Consider the following 20,808-nt stretch of genomic DNA (forward strand, 5'->3'; position numbering starts at 1 on the left):
GGGTAGTTAGGACCATAGCATTTAGAAACAGATAAATGTCTGGGTTCTGTTAAGTGCTCTCATGGCCTGGCTCACAAAACCTCATTTCTTGAAAATGAGAATATTAATATATATGTTCCTTGTAGGCTGGTTGTGATATAACAATATATCTGTAACCATTAAGTATACATTGGAAGGAAGGTGTCTCACAGATGGGAGTTGTCTGTGAGCTCAGAGCAAAGGTAATGGAGGCAAACACACCACAGTTATAAGCCCCCTGTGACCTCTGCCCACTCTTCTGCCTCCCAGGGGCATGCAGCAGGATTTCCCTGCTTTCCAGACTCTATCACTCAATTTCACTTGTACTGGGGATCTGACCATGCTGATGGGCTAGCCTGGGGAATAGGGTCTAGCCTGGGATTTGAACTCCTCTGAAGTGCGTAAGGTGATAATGTCAGGAGGTCAGATCCTTAACACTCTCAGGGTCTTTCCCCAAAGTAGATTCCTTACCTTTTACTATCTAGATCAAATTGTTTGTATACTTCTACCACATCCCCTGTGAAAAGCTTCCCCAGTGACTCCAGTCTCCTTTAGGACAGACATCAGCCAGTGGCCAATAGGCGTCTGTGATTTTATGGAGTCCTGGGAATACCATCCTTACGCCTGCCCCACAGCGACCCTTCCCCACAGCGACCCTTCCCCATGCCAGGCCTTTGTTTCAGAGACTGAGAAACAGTCCACGACCATGAAAGAAGCCCAAAGAGGCTAAGAGAATTGTTAGCGGAGTGTCACGAGGAAATGAGAGGAAAACATAAAAGCCATACGAAACAAAAGCGTAAGGGATGCCCCATCTCTTGGCGCACCAGTGAGAGTTTTGTAAACTGTCAGGTGTCTGTGCAGATGGATGGGGGGCGGGAGGCGGCTGTTACATCACGTGATGTGAGCTCTCCTGGTCTCCTGCATCAGGAGTCTGATGGGGCAGGCTCCTTGGGAAAACCCGGGACTCTAGTGGGCAGCTGGGTTGCCAGTTGTCCTCGAGCCGAGGGGAGATGACTCATTTCAGATAAGCAAAGGGGGTGTCTCCAAGGGATTTATCTTTTTGCATCTACCCCACCCTCTCCCCAGGCCTAGCAGAGTACCTGACACAAAGCAGGCAGCCCGTGGACTAAGAATTTTCTCTCCTTCTGTTAGTTTCCTGGGTACTCCTAAAGATCCTCCACATTATCTTTTATTCCTCTAAACATCCTTCAACAACCCTTTTGTGATTTTTTTTTTCTGAGAGAAGGCTACAGCTCACTTTTGAGAGACCACGGACCATGCAGACTGTGCTATGCCTAGTGGCTCCTTTAAGACAACCAGGAATCTACCTGCCGCGGCTGCTCCCTTAAAGGAAGTCTCTCTTTAAATCTTTCGGTATACACAGGTTGCATGTGTGAACATACGCTCAGGCCCCATGTTTGATGGAAACGGCACTGAATCATTTTGCAACAAAGGAAGGGCTTTGGATGCTTTGGGGGGGCGTGGCTGAGTGGCAGGATCTGGGCAAACCAGTTGAATGGGTGTGTCCTCGAAGCAGCCAATGGCCTACTCTGGAAGGAACTGGCCCAGAAACCAGAAGGAATTATGATTACAGACGATCTAAAGCATTTCTGCCCATAATGCTGGGATGCCGCATTCTTTCCAACACACGGAAAGAGGATCCTAGCCAGTGGACGGCCTGTTGCTCACCAGACAGAGCTACCCACACCTTTCCACTTCGGCCCTCCCAGCCAAAGAGCTCTTCACCGAGCTTCTGACCAGCCATTTCAGGTCTTCTCTTCAAGGAGCCCCAGTGGTTCCCAGAGTTGCCTTCAGGTCAATTGTAGGAGCAAGGAGACGGGAAGAGATGGTTTTCGAAGTCCCGACTTCAGCTATATATAGCAGCTCTGATTTTGTTCTGTTTCATGTCTTGGGATTCTTTTAATGATTTAAAAAAAAAAAGAGTTCCTCTGCTTTAAAAACATTCGAAAACAATTTTCTTCCTTCTCCATTTCTTTCTTTCTTTCTTATTCATTCATTCATTCATTCATTCATTCATTCATAGACAAACTGGGTCCAAGAGATGAAGAGTGAACCTGATCCCTTCAAGGTCACCAAAGATTTACATGTTACCAAATTCAACCCTCTTCCTAGTATATCTCTTGACAGAATTTGACCCAGTTTACCAATCTCTTTGTTTTGAAACATTTTCTTCCCTTGGCTGCCAAGAACATATCTTCTGGAGTTCATCCTTTCACACTGGCTGCTTCCCTGGTATCTTTTGCTGGGGCCCCCACAAGCCCCCTCCAAATACGGTCCTTTCCAGGTCTCTGCTCTGGGATCCTTCTTTGACTGTATGTTCTTCCCAGGTGATTACACCTGCCCTCATAGCTTGAAATGTTGTGTGAATGCCAGTGATTCCTGCTTGCATATCTACAGTTCTGACCTCTTCCCCTGAACTCAAGACTTGTATATACAACTTCCTGTCTTTTCCATTTGGGTATCTACTAGGCATCTCAAACTTAACATTTTGAAGACAGAAGTCTTGAATCTCCCACCTCTAGTCTATACCTGCCCCGCTGTCCCCATCCAGTAACTGGCAGCCTTCCATGCCACCTGGGGCATGAACTGGAGTAGTATTCCTCAGTGTGGAACGTGTTGCCAACAGGATTGCCTCAAACACGGTGGGCAACAACTTAGGAATGCTTGATTCTCCTCTTTCTCTAACCCCTACATTCAATTGATCAGCATCAGGACTCGCTCATCAAGTCCGACTTCCCAGACACCATCTGAACTCGTGCTATTCACAATGGGATGGCCTCTTATCTGGTCTCCTTGCTCATTCTCCTGCTTCTACTTATCTCACAGTCCATTCTCTCTTAGACTCCTCTAAGAATGTAAGTCAAACCGTATTACTCTCCTGCTCAAGACCTTCCAGTGACTACCTGTTGCGCTTAGTCTAGAATCCATGCTCCTTCCTTAATGACCTCAGGTGGTTTTACTCTTACCCTCTCTTCCCAATTCCCAGGCACAGGGGCTTTCTTCTGATCCCTGGAGCACTCCAAGTTCAGTTTCACAAGGGACGCTTGCAGTAGCTGTCCTCTCCGCCTGGACCCTTCTTCCCCTAGGCCTCAAACTCCCAATGTTCTTGCTGGCCTTCAGAAATGCCTTCCTTGACCTACTTTTTAAATGTAGCCTTTCCACGTACTTTCTCACATGTTTTCTCATTTTATTTCAATCACAGCATTAAATTATCCAACTTTTTCTGCTTTCTGTTTCTCTTATTCACTGTTTGATGTACTATCTCCCTCCACTTGAGGTCCCTGAAAATAGATAGGAACCTTGCCTACCTGGTGCAATGCTTTCTCCCTGGTGCCTAGAACAGTACCTGGCACATAACTGATATTCAGCAGGAAAATCCTTAGCAAATGAATGAAAGTGACTTGTCTGAGGACTCACAGCCCCTGGTAGAACTAAGACTCTGAATCAGGCTGCCAGACTCCCACTTCACAGAGGGACTCATGAGACTGACTTCAGGTGTCTGTTCAGGACAGAATGTTTTATGGATTTACATAATGTCTTCCTTCCCATGGAGCTAAACAAATAAATAAATAAAGTTCCCTGAGATATAATCTCTGGAGTCATGGGGATATTTTACTGCCTTGAAAATAATCTACTTGTTCAATAAACATTTATTGAGGGCCTATTACACAGAACTGTCAGGTACCAGGAATATAGCCATGACTAAGACACAGTCCCCACCCTCTTCTCTAGACAAGGAGACACCTAAGCAGATGATGACAGTATTCAAATTTTAGTGGACAGAATAATAGCTACCACACACTGAGCATTTATTATGAATGGGCACTCTTCTGAAAGTTTTGAGTGCTTAACACATCTATTTCTGACAGCAAGCTTATGGGGTATTTACTACTCCTCTCCATGTGTTACAGCCAAGGAAACTGAGACATAGGTTAGGTGATTTGCTCGGGATCAGAGAAGTAGCAAGTACTGAGCTGGACTTTGAACCCTGTGGAGTGCATCTTCGTAGTCACTATGCCGAACTGCTTCTCTCATGGGGGTGTGTGGGAAGTGAGCGTAGGGCATTGTTCCCTCTATCCCTGGTGGCAAGGGAGATGCAGGGAAGGCTTGACTGTGGAGATGACATTTGAGCTTGGATCTTGAAGGATGAGAAAGGACTCCCCCATGGGAGACCGTGAGGTAGAGGGCACTGCCCCTGAGCTGGGAAAGGACCTGATGGTCTCGGAAATCTGATGGTGTTCCAGGCAGCTGGTACAAGGTGAGGGGGCAGGAAGGGATGGCAGGTAAAGCTGGAGAGAAATGCAGGCGCCAGGGTGAGAGCTTGCTTCTCCTGCAGGGGAAGGAGTGTAAGTTTTCAGTCCTTGGCAATGCGGAGGGCAAGTGGGGATGGCCAAGCTGGTGAATTACACCAATTCCTGCTTTGGAATTGGAAGCCAATTCCAGGCTTGCTTTAGAAATGCTGCAGGGTTCATGCAAAGGAGGGCTGAGAGAAGTGGAGAAGGTGATAGCAAGCCTAGGAAGTGCTTGCAGTGGTCCGGGCAGCAGGTGCAGAGGGACTGCCCGGCTCTCGCAGGGGAGGTTGGGGAGTCTGAGACTCCCTGTGGAGGGACAGGAAGGACAGTAAGCTCAGTGTGCCTGCCTGAGGCATGTGTGGGCCATTTCTCCAGCCACCAGGGAGGTTGGCAAAGTCTCACCGGCCCCTGGCTCAGCTGCCCCACCCTCTGACTCCGGGCTCTGGGGACACAGCCTCCTTGGCCCTGCGGTGGCTGCAGCCCTGCTAGGAACCGGCTACCATCTTCCAGGTTATGGCTGCACCTTTGCTCAGCCCAGAAGTGATGTCAGTGCATTTCTGTCCCGCCTGTCCGTCACTGTTCTTTCACAACAGGATTTACAGACACTCTGAGGTCATACAGAACATGTTAACATATTTGGTAGATTAGTATCATTCTGAGGTTCCTGTGTTTGGTCACAGGGGATGAGTTCTTTTGGCATTTAGACAAGAAAGCACCAGAATTACCATGTTCTTGCTCCACATTTGATACATGGAAATGACCAGAGAAGAAACTCTCACTACCCATGGACCTTGGCAGACCACCCCTTGCCTTCAGGAAGAGCAGTGGTTCAGACTTCTCCCATAGCACTCAGGATCAGTAGAAAGAAGGGTTTGGGGTTATGAGGTTTTTTTAAATGGAGCTATTTCTGCCTCTCCAGTTTACTCTATTAAACTGGTCACAATGAATTTATTTTTTATTTTTTTTAAAGATTTTATTTATTTGAGAGTGAGCAAGAGAGAGAGAACATGAGTGGGGGGCAGAGGGAGAAGCAGGTTCCCCACTGAACAGGGGACATGATGTGGGGCTCGATCCCAGGACCCCAGGTTCATGACCTGGGCTGAAGGCAGACACTTAACCGACTGAGCCACCCAGGCACCCCATAGTGAATTTTTTATAAGAAAAAAATCCTAAATATAAAGAATTCCACTGACCTTCCGGGTGTAAGAGTTGTTCTCTGTGGTGAAAACCTGACTGGAGCCAGCTGTGACCAAGATGTTTCCTTATCAATTGTCCTGCCATGCATAGAAATTGCCCTTCCATCACCTTCCCTTACCCCTCCTCACCTGAGCATTTCAAAGAAGCTTCCCTGTGTCACAGGTGCGATCATCTGGGACTTTAGAGGAGGGAGGGCTGACGGTGATTCGCTCTCAGTATACCCTGATAGTTTTAAAGAACCTCTATTTTTTTTCTACTAACCACCTGGAAGATGGGATATTATCTTTATTTCAATTCCTGAACCCAATGCCTAAAAATATAGTTGCTATCAATATGGTGATTTTAACAAAATCTCACTGTCATCAACTTGGTTGTTTTTGTGAGTCAGTGTTGTTTTGTGATTCAGCCTGTGCAACACATGCTTGCATGGAGCTGCAGAGGTTTTCAGACTTGGGCACCTTTTACCAGCCTGGGGATTCCACAGATCTTACCACATTAGGGACAGATGTGAGCCATGATGCTGGAGCTCAGTGCGCTGGGAGGCTGTTGCAATAGATTAAACTGGGGTTGGAGTTGTTTAAGGCAGAACTTTTAAAAACATTTAAAAAGTTTGAAACACAAGTTGTAGGAGACGTTTTAAGGAAAAAAAAATTCCATTATGTACGATCTTGGAGATATGGTACCTTTTTTTTTTTTTTTTTTTTTGGTCTTGGAGAGTCACAATGCAATAAAGAAACTGTGTTTTGTCCAGTTTTCTTTACACATGGCATCTGCTTATACTTGTGATAACCATAGAACTATGGTGCATCTGTGCATCTGTGTGGGTAACAGTGCGAGAAACTTGCATGAATGATTTTTTTTGTTTTTTAAGAGAGAAAGAGAGGGTGTCCACGCTCAGCATGGACCCTGAGGCAGGGCTCTATCTCACGGCCCTGAGACCACTATCTGAGCCAAAATCCACAGTCGGATGCTTCACCAACTGAGCCACCCAGGTGCCCTGTAATGAATGATTTTCTAATGTTTGCCTAAAAAATGCAAGATGCAAGACCACTGTCCTATGTGTGGATGTTCCATTCAGGTTGTATTGCCATTAGTTCTTTTCCTATGGGTTTTTCGAAGCTTCAGGTCGTAGGTTGTAAGTTCATTTTCATGACTCTTTCTAGTCTCACTACCTCCCATACCATGGCATTCTCCTTCCTCATCAAATCTGTGGGACGAATGGTCTAGGTTTTCTCGTATCTCCTAGTCACCTTCCGCTTGCTGGTTAATTACACTGCGCCACCAGCAGGCGCCTAACGCTGCTCTCTTGTGCCACCAAAAAGAAGCTTCGTGCCAATTCCAAAGATTCTTCTAAGGTGCCTTTACCCTTTCTGAGCCAATCAATAATGTTACAAAATAATTCAACTCTGGGAATGCCATCCTCCTCAAGCTTTTAGGACGTTAAATTAGCTCTTCCTAGTATCTCAGCTGTCCCTTCTTTGCCTCTATACATCCCGCTTGTCTCCTCCCTCATCCACATAGTACATGAGCTACCTATTAAACATCTGTTACTCACTTTATACTTTATTCACTTTCATTTCACCTTCACAGTGGAGATTGGCTGTAGTGCTCCATTTTACTGTTGAGAAACCAAGGTTCAAGGGCCTCAAGATAACTGCTTAAGGTCACGCAGCTAATAAGTGGCAGATAAAAAAAACGTATTTGGATTTGTCAAACTCCCAATTCTGTATTATTTTCTCTACTCCTGTATCTCAAACTGGGGTATGAGTATCCTGGATGAGGGGGCAGGTAAAATTGTTGAATCTACTAGATTATCTATACCGCTTAAGCATTATGGGGAGAAAGTAAGTACTTTAAAGTATTTTCATGGTAAAACAAGCCAATCCATAATATGTGCTAAAATACATATTTCAAAAGAACTTTTTAATTAAGTAGGCTCCATGTCCAGTGTAGAGCCCAATGCAGGGCTCGAACTCATGACTCTAAGATCAAGACCTGAGCTGAGATCAAGACTCAGATTAGTTAACTGACTAAGCCCGCCAGGTGTCCCTCAACAGAACTTTTAGGATGAAACTTGCAACTGCAATGAAATGTGCCCTTTAAAAAAAAGATTTTATTTATTTATTTGATACAGAGGGAGAGTGCAAATGGGGGGAGGAACAGAGGGAGAGAGACAAGCAAACTCTGCACTGAGTGTGGAGCCTGACACAGGGATCACTCTCATGACCCTGAGATCATGACCTGAGCTGAAATCAAGAGTCAGATGCTTAACCAACTGAGTCACCCAGGCGCCCCTGAACTGTGCTTTTTGAGTTAGCTTTGAGCCAAGTACCTAGAATCCCAAGGATATCAGTTTATTCTTATTTACCATCCAGGCTACACCACAGAAAATACACTTTGCTCATACCCCGCTACTCCCCATTGCAAGAACCATTATGTAGGGTTCTAAGCTCAGTTCTTGTCCCTAAACATTCCTGTAGGGACTTCATTCATCCCATGGTTCTATTGCTAGCTTCTATTCTCTCTTTTGATGTATGCCACTGATTCAATTATTCTTTCCTCCATGAGAACTTTACTGTACATCTTTTAACTTACAGGACATCTCTATCTCCCTGTGTGTCCAGAAACAGCAAAAAAACATTTAAAAATGACATTCCTTATGTATCCCTCCCAACATGCTCCTTCTCCATGAGTTTTGCTGCTGTTTTCCCAATCATTCCTACTTGAAACATTGCACGGACTCCCTGGTAATCCACATTGGCCTTATCCTAACATCTGTAGAGTTTGGAACATCAGTTCCCTGGTGGTTGGCCACCCTCAGTCAGTCCCTCATTAGTCCTTGTTTAGCTCAGTGATTCTCAAACGGGCAATTTTGTCCCCCAAGGAAGAGCTGGCAATGTCTAGAGACATTTTTGGTTGTCCCAGTTGACATCTGTTGGGTAGAGGCCAGGGATGCTGTACTGCTAAACCTCCTACCATGCACAGGACTGCCTACACAACACTGAGCTCCAACAGTCAAAATTGTGGTTGAGAAACATTAGCCTGGTCTATGAGAAAATGTTACCTTTCTCATAGAAAGGAAAGGGTTCTTTCCTTCTGAAGTATCACCCTCCATTTGGTTGCCGGCATGGATCATGCCACCATTGAAAACTTTCAGTGGTTCCTAGCAGATCTCTCATCCTGTCATTCAAGAATCTCCAAAATAGTTCTACTCCTTCCCTTCATTGCATACTGCCATACGGCACCTCTTACACTAGATCTTCCCCCAGCTGTGTTCTCTACTGTGGATGCCTTGATTTTTTTCTCCCTTGCCCTCACCCCTCCTATCACTGCCTATGAAAACCCTGCTCCTCTTTCCAGCCCAAATCCAAAGACTGCTGTACTTTCTAAAGCCTCTCCGGATACTCCCAAAGGTGTAACATCTTTCTTAACTCTTCCCTGGGTGGGATGCCATCATCAACAAGTTGTATTTCCTTGTGGGTGGCAACTGGGTCTGGCTGCTCATACCTAGATTCATACAACACTGAGCCTCATCTGGCATGTTTCAGGATTGCAATTGAGGAGGGAGAAGTGGGAGAAATGTGAAGGGAATGGGCATTCATACAGAGAGGAACAAAGAAGAGTGTGGAGAAGGAGAGTTAATAGCCCCATCACTGTGCTGAGAACTGGTGCCTTGGCATCATCTGCTTTTCCAACTGCCATCTTCCATCAAGGGATCTCTACAGCTTCTCCAATTCACTCCTTCTTTCCTGCCCTCCTTCCTTCCCTTTCTACTTCCCTCTTTCATTTCTTTTAGGACATTCATTCTCAAAAGGGGGACTAGTGATATCACCACCAAGGGGCTAAAGATTGCTTCTTGGAATGGGCAGAAGACATGAACAGACATTTTTCCAAAGAAGACATCCAGGTGGCCAACAGACCCATGAAAAAGTGCTCAGCATCGCTCGGCATCAGGGAAATACAAATCAAAACCTCAGTGAGATACCACCTCACACCAGTCAGAATGGCTAAAATGAACAAGTCAGGAAATGACAGATGTTGGCAGGGATGCGGAGAAGGGGAACCCCCCCTACACTGTTGGTGGGAATGCAAGCTGGTGCAGCCACTCTGGAAAACAGTATGGAGGTTCCTCAAAAAGTTGAAAATAGAGCTACCCTATGACCCAGCAATTGCACTGCTGGGTATTTACCCCAAAGGTACAAATGTAGGGATCCAAAGGGGTACGTGCACCCCAATGTTTATAGCAGCAATGTCCACAATAGCCAAACTGTGGAAAGAGCCAAGATGTCCATCGACAGATGAATGGATAAAGAAGATGCGGTATAAATATACAATGGAATATTATGCAGCCATCAAAAATGAGATCTTGCCATTTGCAACGACGTGGATGGAACTGGAGGGTATTATGCTAAGCGAAATAAGTCAATCAGAGAAAGACAAATATCACATGATCTCACTGATATGAGGAATTTGAGAAACAAGACAGAGGATCATAGGGGAAGGGAGGGAAAAATGAAACAAGACAAAACCAGAGAGGGAGGGGCACCTGGGTGGCTCAGTTGGTTAAGCGACTGCCTTCGGCTCAGGTCATGATCCTGGAGTCCCGGGATCGGGTCCCACATCGGGCTCCCTGCTCAGCAGGGAGTCTGCTTCTCCCTCTGACCTTCTTCCTTCTCATGCTCTCTCTCTACCATTCTCTCTCTCTCTCTCTCTCTCAATAAATAAATAAAAATCTTAAAAAAAAAAAAAAAACCCAGAGAGGGAGACAAACCATAAGAGACTCTTATTAATCTCAGGAAACAAACTGAGGGTTGCTGGAGGGGAGGGGGGTGCTCAGTGCAGAGTTGGCTTGTCCCTCTCCCTCCCCTCTGCTCCTCCCCCTTTTTGCATGCTCTCTCTCACGAATAAATAACATCTTCAAAAAATATTAAAAATATTAAATTCTTTCATTTGTAAATAATAAAGAAAATATAAAGTACTTCAAATTTGGTTGTGATTTTCTCATGTATTACTTTATTCATTTTGTCTATAAGGAAAATGAGCTTCAGAGAAATGAGGTACATTAATTCATCAAGATCTCAGTGGAGTGCCTACTAATTCACAGGGTTTCCAAGGTTTAAGAGAATTACTGCAAGGAAAACAGGAGCAAGACTGGTACATGCTTCCCACAATGATACTAGCTACAAGAATCAGCAGCAGCAGCAGCACCACCACCACTACTCCTGTTTTTTACCTCATTCCAGGTTCTGTGATTAGGTACTGGGAATAAGCGCACGCTCTACGGGTGAAGCAGGAAATCACCATAGAATGCATAACTGCAAACTCTGGTAAGTGCAGGGAGCCATGAGAGTGTGTAAAAGGAGGAACTGAGGTAGTGGTAGAGAGGCGAGGGCAGGAGGAATGAGGAAGGCTCCCAAGGGCAGTGATAATAAACTGGGATCTGAAGAATGAGTTGAGTTAAGTGGGTGAATTAAGATGTGAAAAGTGCTCCCTGGGGAGGACCAAAGTATGTCAAGGTTTCTGAGCAGAAAGGAGCATGGAGAGTATTTGAAAGACAGAAGCACCAGCATGCCTGGAGCCTAGAAAGCGAGGCAGAAAGTGGCTCAGGGTGAGTCTGCAGAGGCACCCTGGGCCTCGTAGACCATAGCAAGAGATTTAGTTTTATGCTGAGATAAATTGGAGCTGTTGAGGGTTTTGAGTAAGGGAGTGATGTGCTGTGTGTGATGTGCTGTGACTTAGGCTATTGTGGGGAGAATGGATTGGGGGGAGGATGAACAGCAAAACTGGAAGGGAGGTGATCAGTTGAGAGTTCTTGCAGTAGCTCAGGCCCAAGGTGATAGTGGTGGGGACAGAAGATACTTAGAAGGCAAAACCAGTGAGAATGGATTACACGTAGAGTGTGAGAGGGAGGCGTTGAGGACAACCCCTGGGCTTTGAGCTGCATGGATGGTGGTGGCCTGTCAAAGGCCACCTAATTAGCAAGCAGCACAGGCAGGCCTGGGATCCAAGGCTTACACCAATGACCCATGACACATCACAGCTGCTTCCCAATGGCTGTGGTTGATCGACTTCTGCCCCATTGCCTGTTGAAACATTATACCCTTGGATATGGACCTCATAGAAACGTTCTTCCCAAGGTGGAAGCTTCTAATAATCTTGGACTTGGAGTTAGGGGAGCTGGATTAAAATTTCTGTAGCATGGGCAGGCCACTCCAAATTGCTGAGCTGACATCCTCATTGTATTAAACACAGATGGTCAAAATACCCACTTCAAAGGTTAGTTCTGGGGACAGGGTGGTAGAAGGGAGCCAGTCTACAATGAGTACATTTGAACTTGAAGCCTGGGAGCTGCATTCATTCTGCTTCTCAAGTTATGGTTGTATCTTTTTCTCTATAGGCTGTTTTTGCGACATGTGGGCCAAGAGGAGCTTTTGGTTGGATATTTTTGTTCTGGAGTCCCAGGTGAAGTCGGCTGTTAGAGGCTCAGGAAATGTGTGCTGCAAAACCTGCCCCCCACTCTGTCCCTCGCCGTCAGCAGGTGGGCCGCTAAATTGTTCTGTGTTTGAGGTCCAGACATAAAACACCATAGTGAGTTAAGAGCCTAAGTAAGGCAGATAATCTCCAAGTTACAGTGTGTCAGAGTCACCTGTGATGACTTTTTAAAAACACAGATTGCTGGGTTCTTACCACCCCACATATTGTAATTTGGTAAGCCAGCGTGTGGCCAAAGGATCAAATTTTCAGAAGCTCTGAAGGTGAAACTAAGGCTGGTCATGTAAGTGCTGCCCCGAAGGAAACACAAGCCTAGAGTGTTGCCGATTTGGCTAGGATTCTTTGAGGGCAGAAACCCTGTCTGGTTCCCTACACCAGGGCCTAGTGGGGTGTTAAACAAACATTTGAGCTCAATTGAATAAATTACTGAGTCTTGTTAAATTGAATTACTGTACCATGGCCTTATTTTCCTTCCCATCCATCCCAGGTCAAATGTTGACAAGTCTGCTACGATTTTAGGAACAATGGATTTTAGAGAGAGGGGTAAGGTTCAGGAAAGTGTGTGTGTGTGTGTGTGTGTGTGTGTGTGTGTGTGTGTGTGTGTGTGTGTGTGTTAGGAGCTATGGAAATCCCAGCGTACTACTGAGCAGGCTAAGAGGATTTGGGATTCTCATCCATGAGGACCTGCTGCTGATGGGACTCCATTCTAACTCTACCATTCACTGGAAATTTTCATGGAGATACAGAATGAAAAGTAAATGAAGCTAGACCCAGGTTTAATAAGGCACTATCTCCCCCCTGATGCATTCTCCCTGAGAACAGGGAGCCAAACCCTAGAGGTCCCCTCATGCTCTGAGGGCAGCATCCCAAGGGCTGCAGCTCCCTCTGGACCACAAAGGCTTCCATTCTCTTGCCTGTGCAGCAGCTCATCCTCACATCTCCCATCACATCTCCCTTCCTCCTGTACTGAAGTCTTGTATTGCTTGTGAGAGTCAAATGTTACAACAGCTGGAGCAGAACATCCCACCAGGCTTGCTTTCCTGCCACCATAGGCATGGGCCTCTGACCAGCTCTCCTATATAGCACATGTCCTAATAGATATTTGAAAAGCAAAACTTAAAACGAATCGTATACTTGGTAGACATATGATTTCAAAATACCATGTACAAGAGGATGTACTTACAGGAAACACAGGGTAAAGAGCAAAAAGGTCTCGGAAAGGACAAGGAAGGCAACTCTGGGGACTAGTTTTTTCCTTTATCCTAACCAATTTTCCCACTAGTGTTGATTCCTGTCACCTCACCCCTTATTCCCACAATCGCTGTCCCACTTCTTTCTTCCAGACTGGTTCATGCTTTCTAAAGGAACTTGATTTTGCCTGCAACCTTTGATTGATCCTGGGGTCAATGTCAGCCTTTGCAAGGCCACCAGATGGACAGGAGGAATTTGGGAGCAAACAGAAGAACAAGGTTTGAGCCCTGGATTCCCTATGTGAGTGACCATGGATGACATCATCCACCCTAATAAACACCTATGTCATGCTCTATGCCTTCCAGAAGTGGAGTGAACATCAGAGCAAGGAGAAGAGTTTAGAACTACATCCGTGATGCAGAGGGAGTTAGAGGCCTGTTTTTATTATTATTATTATTATTATTAGGGCAGGCCCTTTGAGCAGGAGGTAAGCTTGCTGGCTTAAAGGTTAACTTTAGCATCAGAATTCCTCCTTTACAATTTTTGGGTTTTAAATAAAAGTGTGTTTGTTTTTCTTTCTCGTATCCTGTAACGTTGTAAGGCACCCTACCGCATGTCTGAAAGTTCTGTGTAAACACATTTGTCGGGTGGGCAACTCGTATATGTGAAAAGCTGTTGCATGCAGTTGACAGAGCGTTAGTGAGTCACACCAGTGATAACAATCTTTCTGGATATGATGTCACCCCTTGCATTCTGGGAGGGACTTGTTTCCCCAAACCAATAGTTACTCAGCAGAAATCTCCTGTTTTTCTAAAATGTGGTCAGTTTTGGGATGAATATAAAGCAGTTCTGAGATGCCATGGAGAGAGGAAGGCCATCAACCACTTTTCTTTTCTTGGAAATACAGTCTGTCTCCACCTACCCACCCTCCCAAACTTCCCTGTCTGAATCCAGTCCATGCTCAGAACACACCCTCTCCTTTGCAAAGTACTTTGGAACATCAGCACTTTAGGAAACGAACAACCAAGCTCCCCAAGGCCCGGGCTACTACTCAGTGATCCTATTTGCCAGAGAGGTTGGATTGAAGAGCATTCTGGGTTCCACCCAACCCCACATAAGTAAGAAGTGCATTCTCATACAGAACAAAGGGAAGGCATCCTATCAGACAGGATTTTACCATGTAGGAGTAAACCAATGATTTAACCCAGACAGTATGACCCACAGAAACTACTACTCTATCAACCTATAAACCCCATTTCTGACATTCTGGCATCAGCCTTATTATCCAAACATCCAGACTCTTAACAGTGCTCACGTTTGGCTTAGAACACGAGTCATTTACCAAGAGCTGCTATGCACCTTACACTGTGTTAGGCACAAAGGAAAAGGAGAAAGCATATATTGAGTGCTGTGGAATGGCGTTAGGTTCTGGAACATGGCAATTGTTGAAAAGTGCTATTATCATTGTTGTTGCCATTGTAGTTTATTGTCGTTGTTGTTGTTGGGTGTCATTGTCCCTGGGCAAGTTCTCTATCTTGCACCAGTAGTGTTTGACGTCTCTGATTACCCCCTTCTTAAACCTCTCTCCTCTTAGGTTCTCCTCCGACTTCTTGAACCATACTTTGTTTCATTTGTTTTTATAATACATATGTATCTAACTTACCTATTGATCTATCTCTCTCTCACATATTATTACTGTCTCTTCTCTCTGGCTTCACCTTAATCTAGTCTGGATTGTAGCAGACACTTCTTTAATCTCTCTCTCTAGCCTGTGAGCCCCTTGAGGGCAGGGACCAAGGCCTATGTGTCTCCATATGCCCAGAGTCTGGTAGATGCATATATGCCGAGTGCATATATGATCAGTGAATCAATAAATGAATGAATGACCTAGCATGTTAATCTTTCCACCACTAAGCTTTCCTTCTCCAGCCAGTCGTGCCCAGTGAAGGAATAGCTACCTCCTGAAAATTCCATCTTTATCCACTTATTTCTTGCTCAAACATCTAAGTGTCTCTCCTTTACCCTGCAGGCCAACTTTCCAGCCACACCCATCCTGTTATCTTGCTCTGTCTAATGTCCTGTCCAATGCCACTTCCTACTCTTGTCTGCATAAATCCTGCGGCCAGGCAGGTTGGATTCCTGTCAGGCACTGAATTTTTGTATACTCAGTCTTTCTAGATCCTTGCTTATGACTTTCCAACCTTTCTCTCTGACTATCCAAATCTGACCCATCATTCAATGCCCACCGATCAGGTCCTAGCAACAATATAGCCCATATAGACACAGCCCCTTCTCAGAACTTCCCACACCCACACTGCCTCTGCTTTGGCTCCTCATCAAATGCTGCCCTGTATTATTATCTGACAGTCAGTTCATAAGGTCTTGATAGTAGAAGCCATGCCTTATGTTTCTTTTGGATCTGGACCATTTTTGAGGAGTCTTGTCAAAGGAGTCCTATCAGAGTGAACTAAACGCAACATAAATTTTACAGAAGAGAATGCTAGAACATGTAAAGCTGAGTTTGGCCCTTCTTGTTTCCATCAAATCACTAAATTTACTACTTTGGATATGGAGCAGATCAAAGTGAAGTGTTTGGGTCTCTAGTATATCTTGCATAACAGATCCTAATGATGATGATGAAAGTGGTAGCAGCTAACATATTTGAGTACTCACTGTTCTACATGCAAGGCCTTGTGCCAAGTATTTTAATATTTTAATTTCATCATAAAAATCCTTAGAAATATATTCTATTATCCCACTTTGCAGATGAGGGAACAAACCGAGGCTTCAAACATTTCTCAAGCCCATTTCTCAAGTATCAGTCATAGACGTGGGCTCATGCCCAGTGCTAGATTCCGAAGATACAGAGATGAACCAGACAGTCTCTACCGTCAAAGAGTTTACAGACTAGATGGGAAGAGGAAAATAAAAAATTATGATTCAGTTTAATAAGTTCAATGCCAGAGTTATTACTAGCCCTTCTTCTATCATATGGTCACTGAAGTGACCAACCCTCTCCAATGTCCAAACAATGCTTTACAAATCATGTCATCACTTAACTTCTGCAGTCTTCTTCCCAGTAACCTATAATCCCAGTTTAGTCATGACAAAGCATCAGCAAATTTCGGTAGAAGGATATTGTAGAATATACCTGACCAGTAGTCCTCTAAACTATCAAGTTAATTAAAAACGAGGAAAGCCTGAGGAAGTCACAGCCAAGAGGAGCCTAAGGAGACACAATGATGAAATGTGATGTGGTGTCCTGGATGGGGTCCTGGGACAGAAAATGGATATTTCAGATAAAATCTAAGGTAATCTAAATAAGGTATGGACTTTAGTTAATAACAACGTACCAATCCCTGTTTATTAATGTACCATACTAACGTACCATAATAATTAACATAAGATGTTAACAATAGGGAAACTGGATATATGGGGACTCTCTGCACTATCTTCTTGGTTTTTCTGTAAATCTTAAACTGTTCTAGAATAGAAAGTCTACCAACAGATAATAATGTTAACCCTTAAAATAAGGGCTGTGAATAACTGTCAGGATAGTGAGGCTGGTAAGGCAGGGAATCTGAGCAAAGGAGTCCATTTGGGTTGGAAGGTAAAGAGGGGAAGGTGGTGAGCTTGGTTTTGGAGATCTTGTCTTGGAGAGTAGGGTGGGAAGCCCACCTCTCTGATAGGAGCTGAGGAGCTTGATTCGGAGTTGAGGGGAGTGGGAGAGGAAACCTGGGTTGAAGACACACACTTGGGAGCCATGGTGCGTGGAGGTGGTAGTTGAAGCACTTGATGTCCTAAACACCATTTTGGAGATCAGCAGCCAGCAACTCTGTTATTACTGCATGATGGATGAGCCAGAGGAGGCTGGGGGAGAGCCAGTTTGATTATAACTGCAGAGCAGCTGGGGCCTTTCATCCTCGGGGGGAGCCAAATCATCCTTGTGGGCACAGGCGCTGGTTTGTTTTTTAAATTCTGGAAGGCATTTTCCAAGGCAAACTCTGGATATGATAATTATGCTGGCTGGTAAGTTGATCTCGCCTCAACTTCATAGACAGGGATCCCACAACAAAATGCTTCCGTGGTATTCAATGCTTTGGCTTTCTTTGAAAAAGGAAGATTTTAATTCTTTCTTCTATAGTAGGTGTAGGGTAATTGTGTTAGATGAAACTATTTTGATAACCATCTTTCTCGAGGACACAGCACCTCAGTAGTTTTTAAAAACCTAAGTTAATTAGATATCTGATGTTAACAAAAGCTTCCATTAAAAAAAAAAAAGGCTGCACCCCCCCCCCCCAGACTCTTGCTATAGCAGAGGAGTCAATGCTAAGTACAGCTTTTCTCATCAAACTGGCACTTTTGTATAGTTAATCATAGATGTCTACAGCCTCTGAGATGGAGGAGGCAACCCTTCCCCCCAACTCTTACCCCCAAGGATGAAAGCCCCATCACCAGGGTAAAATCTCTGCTTTTCATGTGACAATCCTAGTGAGCTGGGTCTTACATATACTAAGATGTTAACTTTGCTTGGCATTCAAGGATGGTCTGGTTTGTAGGAAAAGGCCATATCTCAGATACACAGGAGGGATGGTCTTAGTTAACTCTAAGGTAAATATCCTGGGAAGAATGAAAGGCTGTGCAGAATTTATCTGGCAAATTTATCCTGGCAAAATGACTAGCCTCCTAGAAATGCTCCCAGCAATGGATTCTCAGAAATGTAGAGTCTCCTGACTATAAGCAAATGAAGTTTAGAAAGGGCTGCTATATAAATCCTCCCCAGACATGCAAGCATGCACATGTTTGTTGCATACAAACACACAAAACCCCCTTTTGACATCCAAGTTGGGCAACGCAAGGGCAATTTCATTAACTTTCTTTAGTTAGAGAAAGAAAGAGTTGGTAGCTGGAGAGGCTAGCGGGCAGCTTTGGCTCCTGGCAGAAGGCAGAGTGGGCTCCGGGGCCACCAGCAGCCTGTGTCCAAGCTTCCGCTCACTTCTCACAGGCCCTGTAACCACAGGTGTGCTGGCTAGCTCCTCGGGGTCTCGGCTTCCTTCTTTAAGGAATGGGGATAAAGATGAACATCTCAGTTCAACTGAATGTCTTCCAAGTGTCAGGCACTGGGCTGGGGCTATAGTGGTGAACAACAAAAATACAATTGCCCCGCTCCGAGACAGGTACATTTCAGGGAGATTGCTGTGAGTATCCAGAAATTTCCAGTATGCATGTGGCTGGGCACATGGTCACCGAGTACACAATGTTATTGTCATTTCTCCCACCCCAAACTGAGTACTTCAACTTAAATAAAAGTACAGCCTAACTACAGGACATTTAGCAGCACTAGGCCTAGGACTGAAGTGTATTCGTTTGTGGAGCCTCAAAAGACTTCAATAGCAAACACATTACAAAGGCAATGGGCTTTGGAGCCATCAAGAACTGGCCCTGAAATCTTTGCCTTGGCCTTCACTACCTGCATGACATTGTCCAATTTGTATATTCTCTCTGAAGCTGAATTTCCCCCTTTGTAAACTGGAGCTACTGTTAGAGATACCTACCTGAGGCTTACATTATAGGTGATAAAGGAAATATTATATATGAAAATGGCTTGTTCCAGGGCAAAGAGATACCCACGTTAGCAATTCTTGTGTCTTTTCATTACTATCACTGAGAAAACACCAACTATGACGGCATCCCCCATGCGGTGCCTTTGGGGCTGGTGGTCTGGACTGATACAGCAGTGACATTACGCATTTCATAGGCTTTAGAATGACAGTCAATCACTGGAAGGATTTGTAAATAAGTCCTGACCTAATTAAGAGCAGATCCAAGGACTGTGACTTACTTTTGAGTAATAGCAGCACAGACCATGGTGCAGAAAGAAAGCTCTAGAATGGTCTTTCCCAAGGGCACACGAGCCCTATTGGTAGTGCTTTGCATCCATTGTGACCCCCACTTGGTCTCCTTCTCAGCTGACTTGATTCCTCTCCATTTCAGGGACTGAGGGGAGGGCATTTAAGAAACACACATGTACCTCAGTCTCATGAACACCCCTCACCAGTAGTCAACCAGCATTGCAATTTGAGGCCAATTTCTTTTGGGTCTTATAATCCAAGATGAGTTCCAGGCTCACCGGAGGACCCACCGCAGGGCTTGGGGAACTTTCATGATCCCTGCAAACTAGCAGTTTAATCCTGATAGTCCTAGAGACATGAGCCAGTCTGAAGGGTCCGCCTCACCTTTTCTTCCGAGAGGCCATGGCCATGGCATGCTCATGCCAGCAGGATCTTGGAGAGTCTCAGATGTTCCAGAGTTTTTAGGTGAGCTTGCAAGAATTCCACCTGTCTTAGAACAATGTAGTAGAACTCACCAGTTCTGTTATGCCAAGCTACTATACTTTCATGAATTCATCGGGTTTCGTTCATCGATTGTACCCCGGTACCTTTGCACGTGTTTTTACTCTGTGGGAGGGAACTATTTCTCCTTTGCCTGCCTATACATCCCTGTTCAGCTTTCAAAACCCAATTCAAGAGTCCCTCTGTGGAGACAGCCCTGATTCCCACCCTCTCTCTACACCACCGACAGATGTGGCTTCAAATCCCAAGACTTGGCCCATTTAGTGAGTTCTCAAGAAGTGATTATTGTTTTCTCAAATTCTTGGAGTTGACCTGGTTTCTTCTCCAGTCTCTGATAATTAGAGCAAGTGCAATGTGGGATGCTGGAAATCAACTATGCAGTTGTGAAACCTTTGATTTGAAGCAAGATTCTAGGTTGCTTAAAGGCGAGTTATGTAAGCTTTGCATTGTGCAACGGGCAGGAGGACCTCACTGCGAGCTGAGATTGGGAAGCGATTGCTGGTGCAGCAGCACCTCTGCCTCCTTCCCACCGGGGCCATCACACCTCCCAGCCTCAGCACAGCTCAGGGTTCAAAACAGGCACTCAGCACAGATGTGCTATATCTGGGGGACAGGAAAGCAAGCTCGGGGAGGGACGGGGGAGCCTGGGAGTCCTTCTCCCATCTTCTCAAGGACACTTAGTGATCCACTTAAAGAACCCATCTTGGCTGCCCTGGAAGCATTTCCCCAGTTTCAGATAGTAATCAGGACAGAGAGGCAGCCACATGATTGATGATGAGGCTGACTTGCTTTAGAGGTAGGCGTTTGGGTGAAAGATGCCATCAGAGCTCCAAGCGGTCATTATTACTAATCAAATGTAGGTTTTTTGATGATATGAAAAACATTGTTTAATATTCTTGGAAAACTAACCATTCCATAATAATTCCTTCTACGTTTTCTATTTGGAAATCCTTCTACTAAAGATTTCTATCAGAAGAAAGAGCTGAACCAAAAGAGAGAGAACTAGGACCTCCACATAGCAAGCCAGGCCCACGGGGACTAAGGCGCTCGTTGTCCCTTGGAGATATGGAGCAATTGTTGGGCCATGGTTTTCAATCCATCTCTACCCCTCTCAATGCTTCCCTCCCCAGGGGGCCTTGCTTTGCCCTCAACCAGAGGTGGCCTTTCTTCCTCCACACCTTGTTTGTCTTTCTACCATAGCTGTTCGTGTGTCTTAATACTCTTAGTAAATGAAGAACTCCTTA

The 20,808-nt window shown here is 45.0% G+C and overlaps 1 long non-coding RNA gene across 1 annotated transcript in view; it reads right to left on the reverse strand.

The window, feature by feature from the left end:
• Nucleotides 1-16,701: 16,701 nt before the first annotated feature.
• The window catches only part of LOC148162441 (uncharacterized), a 29,796-nt gene continuing 25,689 nt past the window's right edge, over nt 16,702-20,808 (reverse strand). Inside the window, exons 4-5 of the long non-coding RNA XR_015766858.1 lie at nt 19,448-19,553; nt 16,702-17,439 (exon numbers count right to left, since the gene is read on the reverse strand). This is a non-coding gene — a long non-coding RNA (uncharacterized LOC148162441). The remainder of the gene's footprint in view (nt 17,440-19,447; nt 19,554-20,808) is intronic.

Source organism: Eumetopias jubatus, unplaced genomic scaffold (genome assembly GCF_037043125.1).
Source record: "Eumetopias jubatus isolate StellerSeaLion01/CBP00866 unplaced genomic scaffold, mEumJub1_p1.0 scaffold_15, whole genome shotgun sequence".
Taxonomy (NCBI): domain Eukaryota; kingdom Metazoa; phylum Chordata; class Mammalia; order Carnivora; family Otariidae; genus Eumetopias; species Eumetopias jubatus.